This window comes from Pleurodeles waltl, chromosome 2_2 (genome assembly GCF_031143425.1).
Source record: "Pleurodeles waltl isolate 20211129_DDA chromosome 2_2, aPleWal1.hap1.20221129, whole genome shotgun sequence".
NCBI classification, from domain to species: domain Eukaryota; kingdom Metazoa; phylum Chordata; class Amphibia; order Caudata; family Salamandridae; genus Pleurodeles; species Pleurodeles waltl.
The window spans coordinates 71,704,869-71,726,969 of record NC_090439.1 but is presented as its reverse complement, the minus strand read 5'-3'; positions in this window follow the sequence as shown (position 1 = coordinate 71,726,969).

Genomic DNA, 22,101 nt, shown 5'->3' with positions numbered 1-22,101 from the left:
AGAGTCCATTCCTCCATCTACTCCTGCGAGGCCCTCAGGATGCAGATTCGCCAAGACCTGCTCCTCCCATGTTGTTAGTGGTGGGGGTCCGCCGCCAGTCTGCTGAACCGCAAGGTGGTGTCTTGAGACCACGGAACGCCTTCCCCCGTAGGTCGTTCCACCTCTTCCTGATGTCATCACGATTTCTTGGGTGCTGTCCCACTGCGTGGACCCTGTCCACTATTCTGCGCCATAGCTCCATCTTCCTAGCTATGGAGGTGTGCTGCACATGTGCTCCAAATAGCTGTGGCTCTACCTGGACGATTTCCTCCACCATGACCCTGAGCTCCTCCTCAGAGAACCTGGGGTGTCTTTGCCGTGCCATGGGGTGGTGTGGGTGATGTGTGGGGTGGTGTGTGTAGTGATAAGTGTGGTGATATTTAGTGGTGTGTTGTGTGAGGTACGTGGAAGTTCTGTGGGTGATGGTATTGTGTACCTGTGGATGCTTGGTAGTTGTGGTGTCTCTCTATGGCCTTCTTTCGGTGATTGTGGTCGTAGGGGTTTGTGGGTGATGTGGGTGTGTGTTTTATATTGTATTGAGTGTGTGAGAGTGGTGTGTGTATATGTATCAGGTGTGTGTATTTGGAATTGTCCAATGTGGCTGTGTTTTGTAAGAGTGTGTGTATTGTGAGCGCGGTGGTGTGTACCGCCAATGGAATACCGCATTTGAAAGACCGCTGCATGGATTCGTGTGTCGTGATAGTGTGAGCGTATTTCTGTTGGTGTGACGGTGGAGGTTTTGTTTTCGCCAGTTTATCACTGACCTTTGCTGTGGCGGACTTGTGTGGGTGACTGAATTTGGGCGGATTCCGAGCTGTGGGTCATGATAACTGTGGCTGATTTCTGCGGCCGCGGTGGTGTGTTGGCGGTCTTCTGCACGGCGGTAAGCGGCTTTTACCGCCAATGTTATAATGACTGCCTCTGTCTTCAAAATATTTTTTTACTCTTTGAAGGTCAATTTTACCTCCAACTGCAAGGGACGGCGATGGGAGCCAAATTTGCGCCACCCTATGCATGCATCCTCATGGGAGTTATAGAAAGATTTTGGCTCTGGAATGAGAATATTGAAGATTTCTCTCAGTACATCATCTATTGGGGCCGCTACAGAGAGGATATCTTGCTTATCTGGCAGTGCCAAGAATCTCAACTTCAACTCTTTCTCGAATCATTAACACCGAACAGATGGAACATTGAAATCACATACCAATATTCGAGAACCTCAGTGGAATATTTAGACCTCACACTATATATCAAAGATAACAAATTACATACTCGTCTACATAGAAAGAGCACTACAGCAAACTCTATCTGACATGCCTCCAGTTGTCATCCGTCTAGCATAATACGCAACATTCCAGGAGGAAAATTTAGGAGCGCTAGATTGAACTGCAGCAATCTATCTGACTATATGACAGCTTCTTCTGAAATCACACAACGCCTGTCCAATAAAGGGTACAAGCTTTCAAGATTGAAAAAGACTATGAAACATTTTGCCAATTTAGATCGCAATACGATACTCAATAAACACAAAATCACAAATGAGAATTCTGCAATTCGCTTTATCACAGATTTCCATAACGGTCAGCACCTGATTCCCAAATGTTTACGAAAGCACTGGTACCTGCTTCAGAATAATTCATCCATTAGTCAACACATTTCATCATATTCACAAATGGGCTTTAGAAGAGCACCAAATCTAAAGGATAAACTTTGTTCCTCATTCTTCTTCAACCAACCTCTCAACAGTAGTATCTTACAGTGACCCAAGGGTTTCTACACCTGTACAAAATGTTCAGTTTGCAAACTTGGTCATTCTAAATCTAAATCCATATTGATCAATGATTACCCGTTCACTATACGCAACTTTATCAATTGCAATAGTACAAATACAGTCTATTTTATCACTTGTCCCTGTAAAAAGCCTATATTGGAAGCACAATCAGAGCACTGAAGACTCAGATTCAAGAACATTATCGCAACATACAAAGAAATGATACCAAATTGCCCCTGATGGAACACTATAATGAACACCATCCGAACGATCGTACATTTACATTTTGTGTCCTCCTGCAACTGAAACCACATCCTAGGGGTGGTGATCTGAAACTACAACTACGTCAAAATGAAAGCTGTTTTATCATTAGATATGATACTGTACGGAGAGGTCTCAACAAAGACCTGGAATGGCACTACTGGTTACACTAATCTACATGAAGTTTGGATGCAGCACATGAGTCAAACCCAAAAAGGAAATCCAGAACTTATATCTAGACTGATTATAGATCTAGTCAAATCTTGCTCTTTTGTTTGGTTTTCATGTTTCTTTGATTGCCATTTTTCTTTTGACTCAGCTAGATCTGACATTCATAGTTACGCTATGTTATCTATAAAAAATATCCTTAGTATTTTTTAATTTTACCCTTCCTTAACTATTTGTTTTTTCTTAAGTTTTCAACACGGTCTGGACTTAGAGTAGTAATTGTGAAAATGAACTATTGTACTACACGTTGAAGTTGTTAAATAAGTCTATCCTCAATACTTTTCCAACTTTTCTACTGTATCACTCACCGACCGGCTGACATGAGGCTTAATAGTCTTTACACGTGAGTTCCTTCACTAAACACCAGATATTGGACTTGGAGTCTCATTATATATTATGACTTTCTAAGATGGCGCCCTCCTTACTCTGTTTTTTCTATCTCTTCAATGATCGTTTTGACATAAGAGAACTTCTAACATTTGTACACTCTACTTGTATCGATTTTTCTTGGGTACATTTTTTCCCTCTTACTTACTATATCGATCTTTTGTATAACAGATGCCCGAGACACTAAATACTATTTTTTTCACCTTATTTGAGCAGAATTCCACCAATTTATGGAATTCTAGTCCTTGTCAATATGGCGCTACATTTTAGTCCTTCTTTTATTCTAGGGCACCATAAGGAACGTCGGATAAATACACCCGTCGAGACCATTTCAAAATGGCACCTCCATAAGACCCTCTCGCCAACCATATCGATCATTAGCACAATCAATTTCTGTCAGTTATCATTAGTTGTTTTACCTTGTTTGAGCAGAATTCCACTAATATACGGAATTCCAGTCCGTGTCAATATGGCGCTCCACTTCCGTCCTTCCTTTAATCTAGGGCACCAAAAGAAATGGAGGACTAGATCCTTTATAGATAAATACATGTTTTCACCTGGCGATACGATTTCAAGATGGCGCCTTATTAGGACGCAGAGACGGCAGACGACAGCCATCTTTTCAATTCAAATAACTAATAATAGGTATTTGGGTGAGTCCCTAACCGCTGTATCTTTGATGCTCTTCTACTTTTGAAAAAAACTCAGTAATTTAAATCATTTTGAATGATATTCACTACGGTGAAGTTGATCTACTTTATAAAACTAATCCAGACTTGATATAAATACTTTATAACATCAATATTTCTCCTCTAAATGACTTTTAGAGTTAACTAACTACTTCATTAATTTATTATTACCTTTAAGCTATATGGTTACATATTTTGACAAAGAAAAGCCTTTAAGTTATCAGTACACAACATTCTCCAGTTATTTTTCTCGATGAGGGGAGATATTCTCTCATTTAATTTCCTTTCTTTTCTTTCGTCTTTTCACACAATGTTTCAGACCATATACGACAGGATTTTGCTGCCATGTATGATTATTACAATTACCTTATACAACATGAGGTGCTGTTTTAGATGAATATTATATGGGTATGATTTCTTCAGCCTTTTTTATTCTGTTATGGTTTCACATGGCATAGCATGTGGTAACTAGTGAACTTTTTGAAACATGTGGTTTATTACTAAACTTTACTTTATCTGCCAACTTGAAGTGCCAGCACCTTTGTTAACACTTCAACTTATGAGTTAACCTTCACTTTGTACATCTTGCACATTTTGCAGGCTAACCATGAATCTATTAGTTGTGCTCTATCGGTCTTTTCCACATACTGCCTCAAAGGGATTTTCCTTGGATGATTCTAAGTTTGTTTCTTTCACTTATGAACTATGATGATTCACTCAGGGTTTAAGATATTCTTATGACTGACGTATCTTCAGGCAGAATGTCATGGTTGGGTTAGGGCTCTGCATGCCCCATCACAAGGTTTTAACTCACTGACACCTCTATTATTCTTCTTACTAGTTTATTACAAAATTTGTAGTGTTCACTTTTGTTTGTTTGCAGCCTTGAGGAAGCCCTAGGTGGACTCACCATAGAGGGCACAACAAGTGTTGGCTGTGCTTTGGTCCACAACAAATATTTTGGAACATATGAATAAAAACTGCACTCAGTCTACAATTTGTCAAGTCTTCTCTCATTCAACATCTATTAAACAAATAATAATCCGTCTACAAAATAACTGATGAACCTTACGACAACTTGACTACTGAAGAGACTGCATTAGGAATTACTCTTTTTACACTATATTTTTTGTTGGGGAATCTCACTCTTAATCAATCTTAAACATCTACTTTTTGAGGGGGAATTTGGTCCATAACCCCTGTTTGACTCCCCACCTCTGAATCTCCAAATCATGTGTGGCATTCATAAGGGAAGGAAATCTGGACCTACACCTTTTGGGGTCAAACATTTAGGAAGATTTGTCATGGTGATAACCTTCAAACAACACTGGTTCAAATTCAGATTTAAAGCACAAGCAGAAGTATTATGTCATCAATGTCTGATATGTCAACAGGTTAATGTAGGCAAACAAACACAAGTAACACAATGTCATATAGGAAGACCAGGTGGTCCTTTTAACCGGATATATATAGACTGCATCAAAATGCCTGCTTGTAATGGGCTGAGATATGTCCTAGTTATAGTGTGCATCTTCTCAAGATGACAGGAAGCCTACTCAATGGCATACAAGAATTTTCAGGAGTCAGTCACAGTGAGGTACTCACTTCAATAGTGAGATCATAAAAGTGTTGTATCCAGCATCACATGTTGAACAGAAGTTGCATTGCAGTTATCGACCAGAGGCTTCTGGCATTGTGGAGCAATTAAATGGTACTATTAAATCAAGATTGACAAACTTTTGTGCATCCACCTCACTGAAATGACCCAATGCTTTATTGTTGGTGTTAATGAGTCTACAAAAAAACTGGTTTGTGGCCTCATGAAATATTGATGGGCAGATGTTATGAGTGTCACATCCTGTCTCATTGTGCATTCCACCACATAGCCACATACCCCCCCATATGACCTTGGTGGTATATTGTTGTATAAATCATCCTTATGCAATGATTGTAATCTGGTAGCAGTAGTAAGCACCCTTGACTAGTCTTTGTATGATTACCATATTCCTAATGGTAGAGGTAAACGCTGCTAATGTAAACCAGCTCTGTTTCATTTGATGATCAGCATAAACATCTCTCAAGCATAGCATGTTTTCCATGTACCTTCACAGCTCTCATGTGCACTTGTGTAAACTGTTAAAACAGATGCACAACATGCAAGGATGTAATTAGTGTAATTAGATAATTACACCAACATGCTATCTGCAGAATCCTCATTACACCAATGTTCTAACTGCCAAATTACTCCAGGTGTTCTTACATGTGCCGAGCGACTATTTCAGTCACACAGTACAGAAACTCATTGCTTTGCTTCATTAATTCCTGGCAAGAACTCACCTGTCTCTAGCCTGGCATTCTCTTCTTGCCCCACTTACCTAATCTCAGCTGTTGCTGTGATGGTGTCTTCTTCTCCTTCAGTCCGTTCTTCAGCAACGGCATCCCAGAGGTCTGGCAGTCTTTCGGAGTCACTCTCATGCTTCTACTGTGCTGTCTGCAATCCCCTATTCCCTGTAAAGTAAGCATACAAAAGAGGCGAAATTGGACTATGCTTCTCATTCTGAAACGCACTTCATTCAGTTGAGCACTTGAAGGTAAAATCCAATTTGTTTCTGTAACAAACAAGACTAAGAACCACTATATTTCTTTTGTGGGCAGTGCCAGATCTCCGCTGAGATACTTTTCCAAAAAGTTACCTTAAGATAATAAACAAACATTTATAAGGTTATTTGTAAAACGTTGTTTTTGAAAGAAGAGTAACTTGTGAAACAAGGGTGCATATTAGCAAAGGAAAGATCTATTTCCTCTATTAAATGCACCATTGAAAACTGTCTAATCCACAATCTAATCCCAATCGTGCAGGATTTAAGCGACTGAAATTATATATTATTTCTTGAACTTTTGATAACTGTTCTTTCCCAACAAATCAACAAAGACTAATATTCTCTTGGCTTGTTCTCTGATGAGAACAATTCACTAAAAAGAGATGCTATGATATAACTCTGGATGTTATGAGTATGTCACAAAACCATGTAACCTATTATGCTATGATTGTTATCACAAAAGTTAAATTAGCATGTGTCTTTAATTACAGGACAAACACTTTTCTTGCAATTGATCCCTGATCTTGGTGGGCTAATATCCAGAGTCAAGATTCCATATTGTCCAGAGCCCAGCAATTCTCAGTGTATTAAATCAGCAACATTGGAGGGCTGGTATTTCTTTTTCTATTTTATCCCAACCCCCGCCCCTTGGAAATTCACGAGGGGGCAGTGCCTATATTAATTGCTACCATGTTAGGTCCCAATGGGACTTGGGGAACAACATCACCCCATCAGAACAGCCTGGAGTTCAAATGAGTGGCTCACAACAGCAGAGCAGTGTGATCACCTGCTGTGCCTGCAAATGCACTTGTAAACATAACAGATGACATGGTACGCAATTACTGTAAGGGATTGGCTGACGTGGTGCATTTTATCTCTTGAAAGCATAAAGCTGTCACTGCCAATCCACACCGTCAGCAATGTCACAACCTTAGTCCTTGAAACTGGGTCACAATCAAGAAGCAAGTGAGAACGTTCTGTCTAGAGCCACATTGGAAAGGCCCCTTCCAAATTATCCTGATTACAAATACAGCTGTTAAATGAGCTGGAATTCAAAACTGGGTGCATGCTTCACATACCCAGAGGACAAGGAATCCTTATGAAGAAATAGTGTTCTATGAGCCAAAACCAAAGACACTGGTGAATGTATCATCGCAATTTGTGCAAACTCATACTCAAAAAAGAATTGTATGTAATCAGTGACAGCCAGAAAGTGAAAGGGGTGAAAACCTTCTGACAGGTGAAAAAGTTCAATTGATGGATACCTCAGAAAGTGGCATTAGACCTCTTGAGACAAGAGCGGAGGCAAGGAATCAGTTGAAGAAAATGTTTTTAGGTTTTCACACAGAGCAGTCAAGTGATTCTGGAGAAGGTACGAGTTCTGGAGTAGAAGCAAGAAGGGATCCTCAAAATGCTGAATGGCCAAAAGTTTACAGACAAAAGAAATTGAAATCAAGTGTGCCAGTTGAATCCATACCACTGACAATAAAGAAGAACTAGAGTCAAGTGGTAGACGTGGCACTGAAGAAGAACAACAAGTACCCAGAAGATCTAAAAGGTCTAGTGTACCTTTTCAAAGATATTCAGCACCTGAATGGATGAGTGGACATACTATGTGAGCCAAGACTTGAACATCCAAATTTCAGTTTGCTTGAACAGAATAAAGAATTACCAGATCCCTCTTGAAATTAAGACAAAACTAGGTTAAACACAAATATTGAGATTCAAAATTTCAAAACTTAGGACAAACCAAACATATGAACTGTCCACTAAAACAAAACACTAGCAAAAACTGAAAGAAGATAAGAAGATTACCCAGGTCCAATAGAGCAGTAGAAGTGTAGGGATATCATTTTAGAAAAACACTAAATTGGATTCAGGAAGTGAATTTGAAGACTGTCATGAATTAAGCCTGACATAAACTACCTTGTAAAAAACTATTTTGAAGAAGAAATTCATCTAGTTCAACTTTATAAGAAAAACAGTCAGTATCTTGCTGTAACAAAGATTTTTATTGTCGGTAGTAGATCTGGTTGCAGAGAAACATGTCTACTGCTAATAGAAATGGATACAAAACCTTTTTAGAGATTTTGCGTATATTTGTATTTTTAGTAAGATTAGCAATATTGTTAGTTATACAATTCACACCAGAGAAAGAGAAAACTGTAATTGAATGTATTAATGCAACATCTAAGCTAAGTATGCATGATGACAAGTTAAAAGCATCATTCGTAGCCTGCATGAAGATTATTCAATAAATGTTTATTGTAGACTAATTACGAGAATACACTAGCGCAATATTGATGTGAAGAATTGTTAAGTTGGTGCACACATGCCATCTTCAGCTATTGAAGAGGTTTCTTATCATCATAGTCCACTTTCTTATGCTATCTCATGAAGTATATTTCCTAGTTTTGTATATAGACAAAGACATTTTGAACATTATTATCACTTTGACGTGATTCTTTTAAAAGTTCCACTAATGAAGGGTATGAATGCACATCTTGAAGCTGGAGAAATGGAGACTGTATGGCATTACTTTAGACCATTTTTTCCCAATTAACACTGTTAAGGCTCATGAGAAAAATCTGACATGCTCAATGAACCAACTAGAGAAAGGTTTTGCCTTAATGTTAGAAGAGAGAAATAAACAATTTGAAAAAAGTGTATATGAAAAGGAAGCTATTCAAAAGATTGTATAGAGAAAAGAGGAAGTTGAGTTCAAAAAGAAGACAGCCATTTCTAAATGGAAGTTAGTTAAGAGACATAAGAGAAAAGTGATGAATTAGTGGACAAAAACACCAGTGGGGAACAGTGATTTTGATCATGTGTTTAAATTATCTGGAGGATCATGACAGATATTATAAGATTATCCAGCAATGTCTGGAGTATATTTTATTTGTGGAGAGAACGTTTATTTTAGACTGCCTGCTCATTGGGACAATGTTTGCTATATATGTTTGCTTTTCAGAATTTAGTTCATTAACACTCGCACCTGCACATAGATACAAACATTGTGTAAATGAAGGGACACAATTAGTAGGAGATATATTTGGAGCAATCATTCCTGCTGCAAGAGTAGTATTGAATGATGATAACATTAGAAAGCTTTCAATAGTAGTAGATAGAGTAGCCACTAGTACTTCTGGAGATTTATTAGTAGAGTACACTGAGCTCATGGCTGTTAGATCTATGGTTCTTCAAAATCGCTGTGCTTCAGGCATATTATTAGCGGAGAAAGGTGGAGTCTGCAAGATGTTGAGAATTGGAAAATGTTGTACTTACATGTCTGATAAAAGTAAGAAGATAATAGAATATGCAAAGAATATTACTGATCTGAAACTTGATCTAGAACCTTTACCAACCACTAGCATAGTGTAAAGTTTAACAAAAGGAATTTCTTCAATAGATAGATGGTTTAAGGCAGTAGGAGGAAGGATTTTTCAAACTATTATAGTTCCTGTAATAATAGTAGTAGCTTCTTTTCTTTACACCTTTGCTTTACATGAGGCAATAATGTATCTTTAATAAAAGAAGGAAGAAGGAACTAGAATTCAATGAATGAGTAAATGAAGAATATAAGGGATTGAAAGAAAGAGAACATTTGAAAAGGAAAAGGAGATATACAGAAGAAGATGAGAGTGAATTTTACATACATTTTTGCATGGTATTTTTGTGATGGGTCCAAACCATCAGATGAGGGAGGTTGCTAGTGATTTTAATATAAATAAATGCATTAAAACAATAGCCTGTATAAGTGAATTCTAGGCCTAAAAAACAATGCATATTAATCTTTTTTTTTTTTTTACTGAAAGCTTTCACAGCATGCGCTTGACAAAAACATTAATGCTGGCAAATTCCTAAATGCTATAGCTCAGTGGAACTTGCGTTTCTTAGCCCCTGTCATGGCAGTTTGCTTAACTTTTGATGACACATACTTCCTATGCTAACAAGGAAGTAATAGTTTTCTTTTTAACTGCTTGACCTGATCTGGAATTTCTTTTTTGCTAAACAAATCTTAATACTTTTTTCTTTCTGAATAGGCTTCTAGTGTAAAGCCTTGTGAGAATGAAAAAAACATTCTGGCCCTCATTACAACCCTGGCAGTCGGTGTTATAAAACCAGTAATACCGCCAACAGGCCGGCGGGAAAACAAAAGGGAATCACGACCATGGCGGAAACCGCCAACATAGACAGCCACTTTAACACTTCGACCGCCACCGCACTAGAAACAAACACCACAGCGGTAACCGCCAACAGACAGGCGAAACACAAAGTACCGCCCACTGTATTTCAACACATCTATCTGCCACCTTTTCTGTGGCGGAACCAACGCGATGAAAAGCACGGCAGAAACAGTACACAGAAGGGAAAACACTCACCTCTCGACATCCAACGAGGAACCAGGACACCATGGAGCCCGAACTACAGGTGTTACCAATGTTGGTGTATCTTCTCATCTACCAGGAGTACGAACGGCGGCGACGACAACCACGGTGAGTACTGCACCTACAACACAGTGGGGGGGGGAGTGACACACACACACAACACGCAATACCCCCACCCCCACCCTCACCCACAACAACATACACACAAATACATGCAGCAACATTACATATACAGCCCCCCATCCCTTGGAAGAACGCAAAGACAAAAGGAAATTATTGTAACGATTGTAATCAGGAAAAATCAGATAGTCAAAAATCTAAATTCAGTATATACAAATATGTACACCAACTACACAAGTCCAGATAGTGTACCAATCATTGTCCGTGGACCACTGGTCCCAAAATGCATGGGTGAAGCCCACACTAGATACCTGAGTGGAAACCGCGAGAACACTGCTGGGGCATCAGACCGAAAATATACAGGCACCTCAGGGGCAGGGGCCTCAGCCAGATGAACGCACGGCTTCACTGCTGCACGAGGGGGCTCCATGCCCGTTGCTGTATCCTGGGGAGTGCAAAGCCCAGTCTCACAAGTCTCTCAAGTGGGTGGTTTACCCACTGCTTTATCCTGGGGAGTGCAAAGCCACAGTCTCACAAGTCTCTCAAGTGGGTGGTTTGCCCACTGCTTTATCCTGGGGAGTGCAAAGCCACAGTCTTACAAGTCTCTCAAGTGGGTGGTTTGCCCACTGCTTTATCCTGGGGAGTGCAAAGCCACAGTCTCACAAGTCTCTCAAGTGGGTGGCTTGCCCACTGCTTTATCCTGGGGAGTTCAAAGCCACAGTCTCACAAGTCTCTTAAGTGGGTGGTTTGCCCACAGCTTTGTCCTGGGAGTGTAAAGCCACAGTCTCACAAGTCTCTCCAGTGGGTGGTTTGCCCACTGCTTTATCCTGGGGAGTGCAAAGCCACAGTCTCTCAAGTGGATGCCATTCTCCACTGGTTCTGGAGGGGGCCTGGTGCCCATAGTGCTTCATCCTGCCAAGGACTGAGATAATGGATGCTTTTCTCCACTAGTTCTGGAGAGGGCATGGTGCCCAGAGTGCTTCATCCTGCCAAGGACTGAGGTAGTGGAAGTCATTCTCCACTGGTTCTGGAGGGGGCCTGGTGCCCAGAGTGCTTCATCCTGCCAAGGACTGAGGTAGTGGATGCTTTTCTCCACTGGTTCTGGAGGGGGCCTGGTGCCCAGAGTGCTTCATCCTGCCAAGGACTGAGGTAGTGGATGCTTTTCTCCACTGGTTCTGGGGGGGCATGGTGCCCAGACTGCTTCATCCTGCCAAGGACTGAGGTAGTGGATGTCATTCTCCACTGGTTCTGGATGGGGCCTGGTGCCCAGAGTGCTTTATCCTGCCAAGGACTGAGGTAGTGGATGTATCTCTCAACTGGTTCTGGAGGGGGCCTGGTGCCCAGAGTGCTTCATCTTGCCAAGGACTAAGGTAGTGGATGCTTTTCTCCACTGGTTCTGGAGGGGGCATGGTGCCCAGGGTGCTCCACGGGCAGTGTGGCTGGTATAATTCCCACACCTGTGTGGGTGTGCCACGAGATTGCTGAGGTACAGGTAGCATGATACACCATGGAAGCAGCAACATACCTCACACTGCTGCAGCTTCGCCTTCCACCTGCAGGTGCAAACAGTGATGGAAGTCATGCCTCATGGAAGCTGGCCAGGGTCCAGCAACTCTCCTCCAGCCTCGGACGACTGACCACTGGGGATTGTAGCTGTCTGAGCATGTCGCGGGGCCGGTGGCGGTGCTTGCGGCAGTGTCTGTGGCGGCGGTGCTGGCGGTGGTGCATGGGTCAGCATCTGCTGAGGGACCCAGCAGAACGTCTAATGCAGCCTCGGACGGCTGCCCACTGGGGAAGAGGCTGGGGACTGTTGCTGAGGCTGTAGACATGCCGGTGGCTGTGCAAGTGGCTGTGCAGGTGGCGGTGCAGGTGGCGGTGCAGGTGGCGGTGCAGGTGGTGGTTGTGGTGGTGGGGAATCTAGCGGTGTTTGCCGCCATACAGGTTGGTGTGGTCGTGGACAGAAGGTGTGACACTGGTCCCTCAGTCGGTGCCACCTTTCCCTCTCCTGACCTGAGCACTCGATGACCCTGCAGTTGTGCTCAGGTCAGGAAGGACGGGGGGTAGGTGAAGGGAAGAGGTCAAGGGTTGCCAGGAAAAGTTTTTTAGACACACTGGGATGGGAAGGTGAGAGGTGTGTGGTGATGGGCTTGCTGGTGATGGAGGTAGTGGCTGAGGATGTAGTGCATGGAGGTGTGAGTGGAGACGAGACAGGGAGGGAGGAGGACAACGTGGAGGAGGGGCACACAGTGGAGGCAGTGGATGTTGCTGTGTCTGCATGGAGATGGTGCTTGTGTGAGTGCCTGTGGGATGTGTGGTGCTTATGTTTGCCATGTCCACTCTTGTGTGTTGGTGTGTGTGAATGCTGGTCTGATGGTGTGCTTGGGATAGGCTGAGGTACAGGGGATTGGGTCTGGGTGGAGGAAGTTGGAGGGGGGAGGCTGGACACAGGGACAATGGCTGCCATCAGTGCTGAGGCCAGAGCCTGAACTGCTCTCTGTTGGGCCACCTGCCCAGAATGAATGCCCTCCAGGTATGTATTTGTTTGTTGCAAATGCCTCTCAACACCCTGGATGGCATTCAAAATGGTAGATTGCCCAAAAGTGAGGGATCTCAGGAGGTCAATAACCTCCTCACTGAGGGCAGCAGGGCTGACTGGGGCAGGGCCTGAGGTGCCTGGGGCGAAGGAGATGCCCACCCTCCTGAGTGAGCAGGCACGGGACATACGGTGAGGGACTGCTGGGAGGGCAGTGCTGGTGGGGGAGTGGCGGCTACACCTGTTGATGCAGTGGGCACAGAGGTGCCCACCACTGCAAGGGAGCTCCCATCAGAGGAGGAGTCGATGTCATTGGTGTCTGCTCCTGTCCCTGCTGTGGAGTTCCCCTCGCCCTCCGTCCCACTGGTGGCTTCAGACTCCGTTGCTTCACCCTCCAGGGCCAAGTGGGTTGCAGCTCCCTCCTGCTCCGGTGCCAATGCTCCTCTGCCTGATGATGCTATTACACACAAGAACAGGGAGACCACAAAAAGGGGAGGGGAAGACAGAAGGAAAACATGTTCAGTGCATGCAACACCACTACCGTTGGCGAACACAACACACAGGGAGCAGCCCTCAGCACTGCGCCATGCACTAACAGTTCCTAGAAAATTCACCTGACCACGGGGTATGAGGCCTAAGCCCAATTGCTGCACACCTAGAAGTCACAGGAGCCTCACTAGCTGTAGATAGCTCTTAACACTAGTGGGGTTGGGGTGCCACATAGCCTGCCTCACAAGGGACCTTGCCTACCAAGTTCGCCCTGGCCTAGGGGAGCCCACTAAGCACCTCCCCCACCCAGACACCTGGTAATGCGCACTGAGTCAGCTGAATGAGATTGTACTCACCCCCTTATGGCTGCTGTGATGCCCTCAAGCGCCCATCCAACTCTGGAAATGCCACCACCAGGATCCGGGACATCAGGGGGTCACGGTGCGACGGGCATCTCTTCCACGTTGGGAGGCCATCCCCAGCTGGGCCTCCGCTATATTCTTGCTCCAAGAGCACAGGTCCTCCCATCTTTTACGGCAGTGGGTGCTCCGTCTGTGGTAGACCCCAAGGGTTTGGACGTCCTTGGCGAGGGCACGCCAAATACCCTTCTTCTGGTGGGCGCTGACCTAGAGGAATGGTACAGGGGGAAAGGAAATTACTCACCCGTCTGGACCATCTTACTCATTGCCCACCAGTTCCCACCCATGTCCTGACACACATACACTCAGCATCCGCACATGCAGGCCTCTGCCCCCCCATGCATCTTCCATCCACACCACTCAAAGCAAGCATTGCCCATGCAGCATGCTCACAGTGTACTCACCTGTTTGTCTGGAGGACCGTACAGTTGCGTGTACTGGGGGAGGACCCCAACCACTAGATTCTCCAATTCCTCTGAAGTGAAGGCAGGGGCCCTTTCCCCAGACACTGTAGTCATTGTCGCTTCCAGACACAGGTCACAGCAGCACTTGCAGTGTAGGGCCTCTACTGTTGAAGGTCAGGTATCAAGTGAGTGACCAGACAGAAAATGGCAGTCACGTATGCGGCGGTGCGTACCGTCACCGCCGGCGTACATCAACATTGGCTCCTGGGACCCATAGGGCCCAATGTTAACCAATGCAGAATTGCGGCGCAGTCTTCGACCACCCACCGCGATGGTGTACAACGTCAGCGCAGTTACCTCATATCCCCTTGTCCCACCTTACAGGTCAGGCAGACGCTATTTCAGGGGGCCACATGGGATGGATAAAAACTGTGTCACACCTATCTAGGCTGGGAATACAGACAGATACCGGCACATTGTGGATTAATAACAATTCTGCAAATAACACATTGTGATACCTCAGTGTTGGATGACTCTCTGCTCGCTATTCTCCTCCATGGGGCACGTCTGCTGGGGGGAGGTGATGATATGGCGACATCCTCCGGTGTACAGACCCCTGGTGGGCCTGTCGACAATGGAAGAGAGACACATCATAATCACATACAGACTTGATTGTGCAACAATCCTGGAACTGTGTGCCCAGTTGGAGCCAGACCTGATGTCAGCTATCCGCCATTCCACAGGGATACCCCCCTAGTGCAGGTCCTATCTGTACTCCATTTCCTGTCCAGTTGGTCAAAAAACAGTGGCCTTGGCATCAGGGATGTCTCAGCCAATGTTCTCTAACGTGTTGTCCAGAGTGTTGTCTGCCCTGCTGAACCACATGAGCAGCTACATCGTTTTCCCTCAGGTGGAGGATTTGCCCACAGTGAAAGGTGACTTCTGTGCCCTGGGACATATCCCCAACATCATTAGTGCCATTGATGGTACACATGTGGCATTTGTCACCCCCCCCCGCAGGAATGAACAGGTGTACAGAAACCAGAAGAGCTACCATTCAATGAATGTGCAGATGGTGTGTTTGGCAGACCATTACATCTCCCATGTCAATGCCAAGTATCCTGGTTCTGTACATGACGCTTACATTTTGAGACGTAGCAGCATCCCTTATGTGATGGGGCAACTCCTGAGGCACTGTGTGTGGCTAATAGGTGAGGCCAAGGTCCCAATACAGTTGACATAGGTGTCGGGGTATGGGGTTGTCCCTAAGGATTAGTGTGTGTCTAACAGTTGTCCCTCGACATTTGAGGGTGACTCTGGTTACCCAAACCTGTCATAGCTAATGACCCCAGTGAGGAATCCCAGGACAAAGGCAGAGGAACGCTACAATGAGGCACATGGGCAAACTAGGAGGATAATAGAGCACACCTTCGGCCTCCTGAAGGGCAGATTCCGGTGCCTCCATCTGACAGGTGGTTCCCTATACTACTCACCGAAGAAGGTGTGCCAGATAATCGTGGCCTGCTGTATGCTGGACAACCTGGCTTTGCGACACCAGGTGCCTTTTCTGCAGGAGGATGGGCCAGATGGTGGTCTTGTGACAGCTGTGGACAGTGAAGAAGAGGAGGCAGAAGAAGAGGATATCGCCAACCGAAACAACATCATCATGCAATACTTCCAGTGAGACACAGGTAAGAAGATGTCACTGCTTCCCACATCTCATACTATTGTTGGAGCTAGCATAAGTTTGTCATTTTCACTGACTTGCCACTTTGACTTTCCATTTCACAGATCTGGGTCCCATTTTGTGCCCTCTGCTATGTTTACTCCTGGCCTACAGCTGGGTTACATTGGTATGTGAACAAGTAAATTGACATTGCTATATTCCATAGATATTGCAATTACACATTTGTGAAAGCACAGACTGACTCTAGATTGTTTTGTGATTTAAGTGTGTTTATTCCTGTGCAAATAAGTGGAGGGGGTGTAAAAACGGGCTGGGGTGATGGTGGAGGTATGTCCATGGCAGAGTCCAGTCTATTTGTTTCACAGGTGCATTGTCCAAAGGGGCATAGGAAGTTGAGCAATGGCAGTTTAAGGATGGACAGGGTGACATAGTGGGACAGAAGGGTGACATTCAGGGGGGTATTATTTCCTGGCGGGGGTCTTGGCAATGTTCTCTGTCTTTTTCCTGGATCTCAGGGGCCGTTTGCAGGGTGGTTCTCCATCTGCAGGGGGTAGGGTGCTGGTGGCCTGTTGTTCCTGTGGCGGTGCCTCCTGTCCACTAGCGCCGGTGGAGGGCTGTTCATCGTCCAGGCTAGTGTTAGGTGCTCGTTAGTGTGCCACTGCGTCCCTCCTGGTGTTAAGAAGGTCTTCCAGCACCCCTGCAATGGTGACCAGGGTGGTGTTAATGGACTTCAAGTCCTCCCTGGTCCCCAGGTAGTGTTCCTCCTGTAGCCGCTGGGCCAGTACCATGCTCATGGTCTCATGGTAATGGTGGTAAGCTCCCATGATGTTGGAGAGTGCCTCGTGGAGAGTGGGTTCCCTGGGCCTGTCCTCTCCCTGTCTCACAGCAGTTCTCCCAGCTTCCCTGGTATCCTGTGCCTCTGTCCCCTGAACCGTGTGCCCACTGCCACTGCGCCCAGGTCCCTGATTGTCCTGTGTTAGTGAGGTTGCCTTGGTTCCCTGTAGTGGTGGACACACTGCTGATTGACATGTCCTGGGGACAGAGGGATGGGCCAGCTGGGTGGGTGCTGTGATGGTGTTTACTGAGGGGGGAGGCTCTGTGGTGTTTTGTGACTGTGTGATGGGAACCGACTGTCCTGAGGTCCCTGATGGGCCATGCTGGTCATCTTGCTCCAGGCATGCAGAGCTGCTGTCATCACTGTGGGTCTCTTTTGTGGGGGGACTGGATATGTCTGGCACCTTCTGTCCGGTGACGGTGGGTATGGGTCCTGTTGGGGTGTAAATGCATAGTTATTGTATCTGTGTGTGCCATCTTGTGCAATTGGTGAGTGACCCTCTACTCCTGTGCTTGCTTTATTGGCTTGGTCCTTGTGTGATTGGTGATTTTGGGGCATGAGTGAGTCTCTGTACTGGACATGCTTTGGTGATGGGTGTCCATGCATTGGTGTTACATGCAGGGCTTGGTTTTGGGATGTGTGGGTTGTGTTAGTGGGGTATCTGTGGGTTGTTGAGGTGATGGGTGTGAGTGTAAGGGTGGCGGTATGTGATGGCATGCAGGTGGGGTGTGGGGGATAAAGTAGTAAAGATATGTCTTACCCGAGTCCAGTCCTCCTGCTAATCCTGCGAGGCCCTCAGGATGCATAATTGCCAACACTTGCTCCTCCCATGTTGTTAGTCGTGGGGGAGGAGGTGGTCCACCGCCAGTCCTCTGTACAGCAATCTGGTGTCTGGTTACCACGGAACGCACCTTCCCCGTAGGTCGTTCCACCTCTTCCTGCTGTCATCCCGTGTTCTTGGATGCTGTCCCACTGCATTAACCCTGTCGACAATTCTGCGCCAAAGCTCCATCTTACTTGCAATGGATGTCTGCTGCACTTGTGATCCGAATAACTGTGGCTCTACCCTGATGATTTCCTCCACCATGACCCTGAGTTCCAGCTCAGAGAACCTTGGGTGTATTTGAGGTGCCATGATGTGGTGTGGGTGATGTGTGAGGTGGTGTCTGTTGTGATGTGTGAGGGGATGTGTTGGTGTGTGTTGTTTGAGGTGCGTGGATGTTGTGTAAGTGATGGTGTTGTGTGTCTGTGGATGCTGGTGTTGTTTTAGGTAGTCTCTCTCTGTTAGAAATGGGGTCTTTGGTTGACAGTCAGGTTACCCCCTGTTCAAGCAAGGACCCTCACTCTAGTTAGGGTAAAAGAGAATCACCCTCAGCTAACCCCTGCTTACCCCCTTGGTAGCTTGGCAGAGCAGTAGGCTTAACTTCAGAGTGCTAGGTGTAAAGTATTTGTACCAACACACACAGTAACTTAATGAAAACACTACGAAATGACACAACACCAGTTTAGAAAAATAGGAAATATTTATCTATACAAAAAAAGACCAAAAGGACAAAAATCCAACATACACAAGTCAAGTTATGAATTTTTAAAGATTAAACTAAAAAATAGCACTTAGAAACAAAAATGCTTCGATGAGATGTTAACACGGCGTCATGACGGAGTCGTTCCCAACAAGCCGACACCAGCGGCGCCGGACGCGGAGTCGTGTAGACCCCCAAGTACAGTACCTTTGGTGAAGAGTGAAAACAAGCCGATGCGCGAAGTCAGGGATCGCGGCGTCTGTGCGAAACGCTGAATCTGTGCACTTAGAGCGGCGTCGGTCATGACGTGGTGCAGTGACTTCCATGGAGTCGCAGACTTCAGTGGGGCTGCAGCGGCGTCGGGCCTGCGAAGAGCGTCGCGTTCCAGTGAAGGTCACTGCGTCGGGTGCAGGCGGCGTCACCGGATTCAGCAGCGGCATCGGTACGGAGTCGTCCGAAGTCGATTTCCTTGGAGTTCCGCCAGCTTTCCTTTCAAGGGCCCAGGGACTGGATAGGGCACCAATTGTCAGAGCGGGAGTCTTTCCAGAGACTCCAGGTGCTGGCAGAGAGAAGTCTTTGCTGTCCCTGAGACTTCAAACAACAGGTGGCAAGCTCTAAATCAAGCCCTTGGAGATTACTTCACAAGATGGAAGGCACACAAAGTCCAGTCTTTGCCCTCTTACTCTGGCAGAAGCAGCACTGCAGGAAAGCTCCACAAAGCACAGTCACAGGCAGGGCAGCACTTCTTCCTCAGCTAATCAGCTCTCCTCCAGACAGAGGCTCCTCTTGGTTCCAGAGGTGTTTCTAAAGTCTGTAGGTTTGGGTGACCTCCTTATACCCATTTTAGTCTTTTTAGTCACCTTTCTTCAAAGGGGACTCACACCTACTTGTGAAATCCTGCATTGCACAGGCCAGGCCTCAGACACACACCAGGGGGTTGGAGTCTGCATTGTCAAAGGCAGGCACAGTCCTTTCAGATGAGAGTGATCACTCCACCCCTCCCTCCTAGCAGAGATGGCTAATTAGGAACTGCAGGCTACACCCCAGCTTCCTTTGTGTCACTGTCTAGTGTGAGTTGAAAAACAACCAAACTGTCCAACTGACCCAGACAGGGAGATCCACAAACAAGGCAGAGTCACAGAATGGTTTAAGCAAGAAAATGCTCACTTTATAAAAGTGTAATTTTCAAACACACAATCTCAAAACCAACTTTACAAAAATATGTATTTTTAAATTGTGAGTTCAGGGGCCCCAAACTCCACATGTCCATCTACTCTCTAGGGGAATCTACACTTTAATCATATTTAAAGGTAGCCCCCATATTATCCTATGAGAGAGACAGGCCTTGCAACAGTGAAAAACGAAATTGGCAGTATTTCACTGTCAGGACATATAAACCACATTACTATGGCCCTCATTCTGACCCTGGTGGTTTCTAACCACCAGGGCAGAGGGCAGAGGAAGCACCGCCAACAGGCTGGCGGTGCTTCCGGGGCAATTCTGACCGCGGCGTTAAAGCCGCGGTCAGAAAAGGGGAACCGGCAGTTTCCCGCCGGTTTTCCCCTGCCCCAGGGAATCCTCCATGGCGGCGCTGCATGCAGCACCGCCATGGGGATTCCGACCCCCTTCCCACCAGCCTGTTCCTGGCGGTTTACACCGCCAAGAAGAGGCTGGCGGGAACGGGTGTCGTGGGGCCCCTGCGCCTGGGGGCCCCTGCAGTGCCCATGTCACAGGCATGGGCACTGCAGGGGCCCCCTAACAGGGCCCCATTAAGATTTTCAGTGTCTGCTTGGCAGAAAATCGCCTGCAACTGCACCCGTCGCACCCCAGCAAATCCGCCGGCTCCATTCGGAGCCGGCTTCATCTTTGCTGGGGCTTTCCCGCTGGGCCAGCGGGCGATCTTTTGAAGGTTGGAATGCTCCCCGCGGTCATTTGACCGCAGGGCGGTGTTTGGGCGGATTCCGCCCGGCGGGCGGTGCCCGCCGCCCGCCGGGGTTCGGAATGACCCCCTATATGTCCTACCTTATCCATACACTGCACCCCGCCCTTGGGGCTACCTAGGGCCTACCTTAGGGGTACCTTACATGTAAGAAAAGGGAAGGTTTAGGCCTGGCAAGTGGGTACACTTGCCAAGTCGAATTTACAGTGTAAAAATACACACACAGACACTGCAGTGGCAGGTCTGAGACATGATTACAGGGTTACTTTTGTGGGTGGCACAACCAGTGCTGCAGGCCCACTAGTAACATTTGATTTACAGGCCCTGGGCACCTCTAGTGCACTTTACTAGGGACTTAACAGTAAAACAAATATGCAAATCATGGAGAACCAATTACATACACATTTTAAACAAGAGCACTTGCACTTTAGCACTGGTTAGCAGTGGTAAAGTGCCCAGAGTAATAAAAACAGCAAAATCAGAGTCCAGCCCACATAGGATTTCACAAGTGGGTGTGTGCTTTATATTGGATTGGGTGTGTGGGTGTGGTGTGTGTATGTGTATCAGGTGTGTGTATTTCGAATTGTCCAATGTGGTTGTGTTTTGCAAGTGTGTGTGTCTTTTTAGCGCAGCGATGTGTAACCGCCAATGGATTACCGCGGTTGAAAGACTGACGCATTGATTCGCGGGTCGTGATAGTGTGGGCGTATTCCTGTTGGCATGACGGTGTTGGTTTTGGTATCGCCAGTTTATCACTGACCTTTGGTGTGGCGGACTTGTGTGGGTGTCTGTATTGTGGCGGATTCCGAGCGGTGGGTTGTAATACCTGTAGCGGAATTACATGGCCGCAGCGGTATGTTGGCGGTCTTCTGCACGGAGGAAAGTGTGATTTACCGCCAGGGTTGTAATGAGGGCCTATGTTTTTAAGCATAAAACTTACATGAATGTTCTGTTCTACAGAAACCAATGCAGATGAGAACTTTAGTTGATGTTTCAAATATCTTCATAGTTTAGTTATATATTTAGAATGCTCATTGCTAGAATTTATCCTCTCAATGAAAACTGTCCTTGTCCCACTGAACCCTCACTTCCTGAGTGGACAAGAGAATAATTTTATCTCTGGAATTGTTAAAACATTCAAATCATCTTACTCTGTATAAAAGATGTGCCAGTGAAATAACAGAAGAAGGGGGGACTGGCTTGGCTTAGATTACTGTCATTCTTGCCTTTTCCTGGATTGGAGAGACTCATAGACTGACAGTGGGTAGATAGACTCTCAGATGCTGTAACTTTTGGCTATTTTATATTTTATTCTTAATAATTTGCGACTCAAACTAATCTCTGCTATTGAGTTTTCTATGTACACTGAGCGAGAAAACTCTTCATGAGTTGTTCAGCTACCTATGCCTATTAGTTTAGAATTTAAAATAGGGATTGGATTTTTGGGACTTGCTGTATGCTATATTCTGTAATTTGTACTTAATATGTAAAAATAAAAGGTTTAAGAACTAATGATTAATAAACTCTTATAAATCAGTTCAAACTCTCATTATTGCCTAAACACAGGAATCTTTGAAAGAGGTGCCTTAAGCAGTAATATATTTTAAAATGCAGTCTGTGACTAATTTAGTTAGCCAGAACATATTTGCTTCAACACTATACTTGTTGCCAATTTCTTTAGGTCAGAGTTTAAAAAAAAAATGTAACTGGACTCTTGTAGCTACAGCTTCATTCTGCTATCACTCCAGGGCCCCAGTTTATGGGATCCCAGAGATATGTTATTTCTATT